The sequence below is a fragment of the Cornus florida genome, unplaced genomic scaffold (genome assembly GCF_030987335.1).
Source record: "Cornus florida cultivar Cherokee Brave unplaced genomic scaffold, ASM3098733v1 CherokeeBrave_3.0.0_Hap2_Chr08, whole genome shotgun sequence".
NCBI lineage: Eukaryota > Viridiplantae > Streptophyta > Magnoliopsida > Cornales > Cornaceae > Cornus > Cornus florida.
In genome coordinates, this window is record NW_026775578.1 from 72,222,363 (window position 1) to 72,229,833 (window position 7,471).

The 7,471-nt window shown below is 37.0% G+C and overlaps 1 pseudogene; it reads left to right on the forward strand.

Moving 5' to 3' along the window:
* Positions 1-3,956: 3,956 nt before the first annotated feature.
* Positions 3,957-4,055, forward strand: LOC132272189 (small nucleolar RNA R71; annotated as a pseudogene).
* The last annotated feature ends 3,416 nt before the right edge of the window (positions 4,056-7,471 follow it).

Consider the following 7,471-nt stretch of genomic DNA (forward strand, 5'->3'; position numbering starts at 1 on the left):
GCAGCCTCAGCTGAAGGAGATGATGCTGAAGCTCAAGACTATAGTCTCGAGTCAGCTGATGGGGACTGAACTGGATCTGTCTCTAACTGCTCAGGCTGCTCAGCCTCATCAACCTGCTCTGGAGCTGGCTCCGGAATGGGGACCTAAACATGAGATGGGCCTGCCTGCTCCTCTACTCGCTGCCTCACTCGGCGTGGATAATGCCTATGGGAAATAGTCTTTACCCTAACCATGGCCTGCAAAATAGAAAGAAAAACACTTGCAGAATAAGTTAGTACCGGTATAAAGAGTTTAAGCACAGTATATAGAAACATGTATGTCAAATAAGATAGACAACACAGAATAGTAATTATGAATCTATGAAAGTGATGACGTAGCCAAATAAATAGTGACCAAGTGTAACATGCTAAACAGTACAAGTACAGAATGCATCCAATGTGGAAACATAAATAAGGTAGCATGGAACACAAAAGATGGTGTGTGAAGTGTAAAGGCAAATCTGTGATGTTCGATCGATCTGGAAAAGATGAGATCGATCCAAGTTGGATTAATCTAGATTTAAGTGAGATCGATCTCCCTCAGATCGATTTGAGAAAAACAGAGATCGATCGAACTATGCTAAGAATGTAAATAGTCACAGATCTATGACGTGGATGGCACGGGGGCACCCAAGTAAGCTTGTGGGGCCCTCTCACACAATAATAACACAGTATGGGTTACTTGTCAACTCAAAATCACATTCGGAATCAAATATATACACACATCTATATACATATATATACACATATATATACATGCTTCATTAAGTCAAAAATGGCAAGAATCAAATATAGGGAGCTCAGATCTAGTATGGAAACATCACAAGCATGTAAGTTGAAGCTCGGAAATGGAAATGGAAACACAAACTTACATAATCCGAGGAGAGAAGTGGATCGGAAGAGAGATAGACGAGATCTGAGACGAGGGAGAGAGAGTCGAGGCTCGGGAAGCTTGCCGGAGAGTTCGTCGGAGCTAAGAGGGATGGGTGTTACAACGGCGAAGGATGAGGGTCTGAGATCAATTTACAAATCGATCAAAATGACCCTAGGGTTTTATTTTAAAAACTAGTCCCGACAAGTTCGATCAATCTAGAAAAATCTCAGATCAATTGAACATAAATCGATCTTGAAAAAACACAGATCGATCTATGCTTCGAAATTTTTTTTAAGATAAAAATAAAAATAAAAATAAAGATAAAATAAAATAAAATAAAATTTTTTTTGGATTTTTGAAAAAAATTTCTTAAAATAAAAATATTTTTGGAGTTTTTGAGAATAAAATAAACTAAATATATATATATATATATATATATATATATATATATATATATATATATTGGATTTTATTGAATTAAAGTTCAAAAGTCAAATCAAAGTCAACAAAAAAGGGTACAAATTGATCAATGTAAGATCAATCTGAAAGATACTTCGATCAATCGAATAGGTGAAAACCAGCAGAAAAGTTCGAATGATGCACAGAGAGACCTTTTTCATGGATCTCAAAAAAATTTTAAAGTGTGGAGTGAAGATCAATTTAAGAAAAAGTTGGATTGATCAAGGAACTTTCAGATCGATCTAAAGAAATTTTCGATCGATACATAGAGAGCTGATTTATGCAGGAAAATTTCAATCGATGGAACAGAGGGATGATTAGATGCAGGGATGGGTGTTCGATCAATCGAACTTCTTTTGAGATCGATCGAATAAGAACAAAATGTATATTTTCAGAATGAAAGTGCATGCATACTCAATCATAGTTCCTATCAATGTGTATAAACCCCAAAACATATATAGACGACGTAAGAAATGAAAGATAAAATAGAAATGAAGGAGGAATAGGGTTGTAAACCCTACGAAGCATTTACTAGTCTTTAACGTCTCTAGCAAGATGTTGGACTCTTTCAGCCCGGATCAAACATCTTGTAATGCATCCTCTCCTTGTCGGGGTGATAAGTACTTTGAATTCCACCCAACAAGCGGTTCCTTAAAGAACTAATTGGATTAGGTTCAAAGGAGATTATTGGTCCTTTGTCAATGTGATCTTTGGGCTTCCATGCCCTCTCAAAGCAAGATTTTGAAACATCATTCTTTAGTTTCAAGGTCGAAGATGAACTTTTTGAAGTTTTGGTTTTAAGCAAAGATTCTATTCTTTCACATTCATTGTCTAGACATTTTTCTACAACATTTACTTCTTCATGCTTGTTAAATGAATTTGGGGTCAGATTGAAGATATTCAACTTCACTTTCATATGCCCAAATGAGATTTTCATTACCCCCATCCTACAATTGATGTTGGCATTTGTGGTTGCCAAGAAAGGATGGCCAAGGATAACGGGAATTTGGCTCTTGGGATTTGGAACCGGTTCCATGTCAATGACAACAAAATTGACCGGGAAGAGGAATTTATCAATTTTAATCAAGACATCCTCAATGATACCCCGAGGCTTTTTGATGGATCGGTTGGCAAGTTGTAAAACTACCGACGTCGGTTTCAAGTCTCCTAAGCCTAATTTAACATATACCGAGTATGGAAGAAGATTAACACTTGCTCCTAAGTCTAGAATAGCCTGATTAGTGACATGGTTACCAATAATGAAAGAAGTTATAGGTGAACCGGGGTCCTTAAACTTTGGGAGGGTGTTATGTTGCAAGATTGAGCTCACTTGCTCGGTCAAGACCACTTTCCTGGGTGCTTGGCTCTTGTTCTTCCTCTTTTGGGTGCAAAAATCTTTCAAGAACTTAGCATAAGCCGGAATTTTCTTAATTGCATCCAAAAGTGGAAGATTAATCTTCACTTGCCTAAACATTTCAATGATTTCATTGGTCTTGGTCTTTTGTTTATCAAGATAAATGGATCCTTTCAAGGCATCTGGAAATGGAGCTCTTGGCTCAAAAACTTTTTCAAAACTTTTCTTTAAAGAATCTTCAACACAAGAATTTTTAAAATCCTTTTTCGAAGCTTTGTTCAATTCATTTTTCAAATCAATTTTGGACTCACTCTTCAAATCACTTTCTAACAGTTTCTCATTTGAATGATCATGCATATGCAATGAAGGAGGAATATGATGAGAAATGGGACGGGTGTCAACTTTTGGTTGCACCGGTTCACTCTCTTCATTGGACACACCTACTTGACTGTCCACAATCTTCCCACTTCTCAAGGTTGTCACTGCATTGACATGCTCAATTGTGGAACCTTCCGATGAGGAATGAGTCTCCACAACACATTGTTGTTTTGGTGGGGCATTTAAAGTCATTTTTCCTTTCTCTCTAGCATTTAAGGTACTAGCTATTTGCCCGACTTGGGTTTCTAGCTTAGTAATGGATTGAGAATGGGAATGAAGCAATTGAGTGTTCGCCTCTAGAGTGCCTAAAGCGGTCAAAATTTTCTCTTCAAAAGCGGGACTTCTAGAGTTTCCTTGAGAATAAGATAGTTAATTAGGGAAATGAGAATTAGAAAATTGATTACCATGTGATTGAAATGATGATGATTTAAAACCTTGGGAACCTTGGCCTTGCATTGGTGGCGAAACATACTTCCCTTGAAAGCCACTTTGGGGAGGGTTTGAGCCTTTCCCTTGCATGATGATGAATATGAGTAGGGGAGGAAGATACTTGATTCGCCGAATTTTGGTTAATCAAAAATTGATCAAACCTTTGAGATAAGGATTTCATTTCGACGGCTATGTCATTGGAGTTGTCAACTTGATATAAGCCGACATTCTTCCTTCCACCTAGGTTTCTACCATTTTTAGAAGATAAGGACCTATGCATTGAATTCTCACTCATGCTTTCATACAATTGCCACACATCATATTCATGCTTATTAAGATAAGAACCACCCATAGATGCATCACCATACCTTTGTGATTATCTGGTAAACTTCTAAAGAAATATTGAACTAATTACCACTTAGGTATGTCGTGATGAGGGCACTTTCTAAGAAAATCATTAAACCTTTCCCATGCCTCATGAAACATTTCCCAATCCCCTTGAGAAAATTTGCGAAGGGAAGTTCTCATGGCATTGGTCTTTGAAAGTGGGTAGTACTTTTTCAAGAACTCTTGTTGCATTTCCGCTTAAAAGGTTATCGAAAAAGGCCTAAGATTGTTGAACTAATATTTTGCCTTGTCTTTAAGGGTGAAAGGAAAAAGTTTAAGTCTTAAAACTTCTTCCGGCATGTCTGTGTATTTCATGGTGGAACACACTTCAAGAAACTCATCTAAATGCTTATAAGGTTCTTCACTAGGAAGTCTATGATAGTTAGGAAGCATTTGAATGGTTTGTGGTTTGATTTCATAGTGATGTGCTCTAAATGGAGGCAATTGAATGCAAGTGGGTGCATTGTATTCATTAGGCACATAATGGTCTCTTAAAGGAATGGGAGGATTCAGAATTGGTGCTACTACACGAACACCTTCATTAGCTTGAACCATGGGAGGTTGTGGAGCAAAGATTGGTTGAGGCATTCCCAATGGAATTTGGCCTTGTTGTTGTGGTAGAATGAATGGTCTAGGCATGCCTAATGGTACTTGGATATTTTTATGATGCACATTAGGGTGGAGGATGCCTTGTTGGTCTATGTGACCAAGGTCCTCCACATGGTCATCATTCAAATTCGCCATTGGTGAAATGGAGTGATGAGAATTACCTCTTCCCCTAGGATTACAACTAACCGATTCAAGATGAAAATTAAGAGGGACAAGAGTAGGATTTGATAACCTATGACCATGCATGCACTAGTAAAGACATATAACAAGCTCCTATGCTCCCATGCTTGAACAACATGCAAAGAAAAGTAAATTGCCTCCACCCGGGCTCACGATTTATCTAAGAAACGAAAAATAAGCCTCCACACGGGCTGATGATTTAACAAGAGATTGAGTTAGAAAGATCTCACAAAGGGTCTTTAAGCAATTTCAATTCATTTTCAATTTCTAAGCCTTGCTTTGCTTTGCATTTTTTAGATTTTTAGTCCTTTTTTGTGCTTAGCTTAGCTTCTTGCCTTGAATTCTTCTTCGCTCAACTTTCTTTACTCAATTCACCTAGCTAAATAAGAATAAATACAATAAGTAACCGAAAATAAAAATAAAGTAAAGACATGATCAAAAGAGTACTAATTCCTAAATGTTTCCAAAAGCACGGCATTACCAATTCAATCCCCGACAACGGCATCAAAATTTGATGGTGGCCGTCCCTATATGCCAAAATAATGTAGTGAGCACGGTTCAAGAAAAGCCTTTTGGGTCAAGTTTAAATTTATAAAAACCACTACTACGACGACTACTAACGTAGCAAGAGTGAGTAGGGATCATCCCAAGGGATTGGAGGGCTACTAGTAATTGAAACAGTGCTTATGGTTAGTAGGTCGAGTGATCAAAGGTAAATTGTTCGGTTGATTATACTACAATTAAGATTAAGCAAGCTCAATATAAAACAAGTAATTAAAGGATAGAGAAAACAAGAGAGAGAGAGATCTTGGGACTTAGAGATCACCACTAAGCATCACTTTTCTATATACTCAATTCATAGTTAATGAGGGGAAAAACATATGTTGCAACAATAGTGAGTGTGTGTGGTTGTTTTAACAAGCATGGATGACCAATTAAGTGTATATTGTCTAAACAACACAATGAATAGTATAATATATCAAACTAAGTCATTAATTATTCTTTTAAGCTCACATTCTAAACACATCACATAATTAGGGAAATATACTGCTTGCATTCATAAGTATGGAACATCAAATAACAAGCATGGATTGTCCTCCCATTTAACAACTAAGGTAACTACACTATATCTAAGCTAATGGCATGAAAATTAAACTAATTAAACTAAGGGGGAGGCAGAATCCATCAAGGATTGAGTATGAACCATCAAATAAACTACAAGAGCATTCTATTAAGCACTGTGTCTTGACAATCTCTAGATCTATAGCATCAACACACATAGACATGAATCAACAACACAAGAGATAGAGATAAACACTTGAACATCTATTCTAGCATACATAGACATATGGATAGAATGAAATGATCAATTGGAAGAATTAAACCACACAAATCATTGAATAAACAAGATCTATGTATATAAAGATGCCAAAACATGTATTACAACACAAATCCCCTCAAAAATACATAAATCAAGGTAAAGAAAGCATGCTTAGGGCTAACTCTAGCCCCAAGAGGATGTCTAGCCACTCATGAATGGTGTCCTCCAACCCTCAAGGGCTATCTCCATGGTAGAAATGCTCTTCTTCTTGAAGTAGATGGAAGACCTCCCAAGAATGTGTCTCTAGCCTCCTCTTCTCTTTCCTTCCTCTCTAAAAATAATCAAAAATTGTATTTATCAACTCCTCAAAAGCATATGCGTAAAAGTGGCTCATAATCCTTATATAGGTAGCTCAAATGTCACACCCAATGGTCTAGGCTCGTACACAAGGGCTCCTCCAATGATTGCATCATGAGATAACTTTAATGAGCTGAAAATTAATTTAATTTGCACTTGAGAGGGTTCGATCGATTAAACCTATGCTAAGATCGATCGAACTTGGCTGAGATCTATTAAACTTTGGCTAGATCGATCCTCCCATGGCGGCCCTTTTTTGGATAAGGACAGATCTGAGATATTTTGGGGAAAGAGACAAAAGTGGTAAGTAGGGTGGTACAACAGGATAAGATGGAATCTTTTCAACAGAATTGAGAATTGTTGGATCGATCGAACTTTGTGGGATCTTTGGATAAGGACAAAAGAGCTTGGATCCGTCTTAGAGAGTCTAGATCGATGAACTTTCGATCGATCGAAGTATTCTTGAGATCGATCGAACATGCCGATTTCCACACTTTGCTTCATTCTGCTTCCACTTTGCTTCTTTCTTCCATTCAGCTTGAGTTAGCTTCTTTTAAACTCTTATTTGGCTAAATTAGCTTATTTTGGGGACAAGCACCTAAAAAGGACAATAACACGAAATTAGTCTAAAACGAGAAAGTAAGATAGATAAAGGTCCTAAAATACCTAAGCTTAAGGGGTTTAAAAGCGCACTTTTCAGTGCTCATCATATAACATAGATTAAGACAATGCCTAATCAAATACCATGTCCTTAATTAATTCTTTGGTGTCTCTCCGAGCGTGCACACAAAATAATGCACAACACTTTGAGTTTAGAAATTAGTGTCAAGTGGGCACCATAATTTAAAATTATAAACCGCTTAACACCTATACTATATAGTATGAGTGAGAAGGGATTGTCCCAAGGGATTGAGTTTTCGTACTAGGTTAAGGAATCAAAATTAGGGTTAGTAGGTTGAGTGATCAAAATAGTGGTTGGTTGGTTGAATTAAACTAGATGTAAATTAAACTAAAGTAAACAATAATGCAATAGAGAGAAAAAAATAGAGAAAGAGAGATCTTGGGGTTTAGAGATCACTACTAAG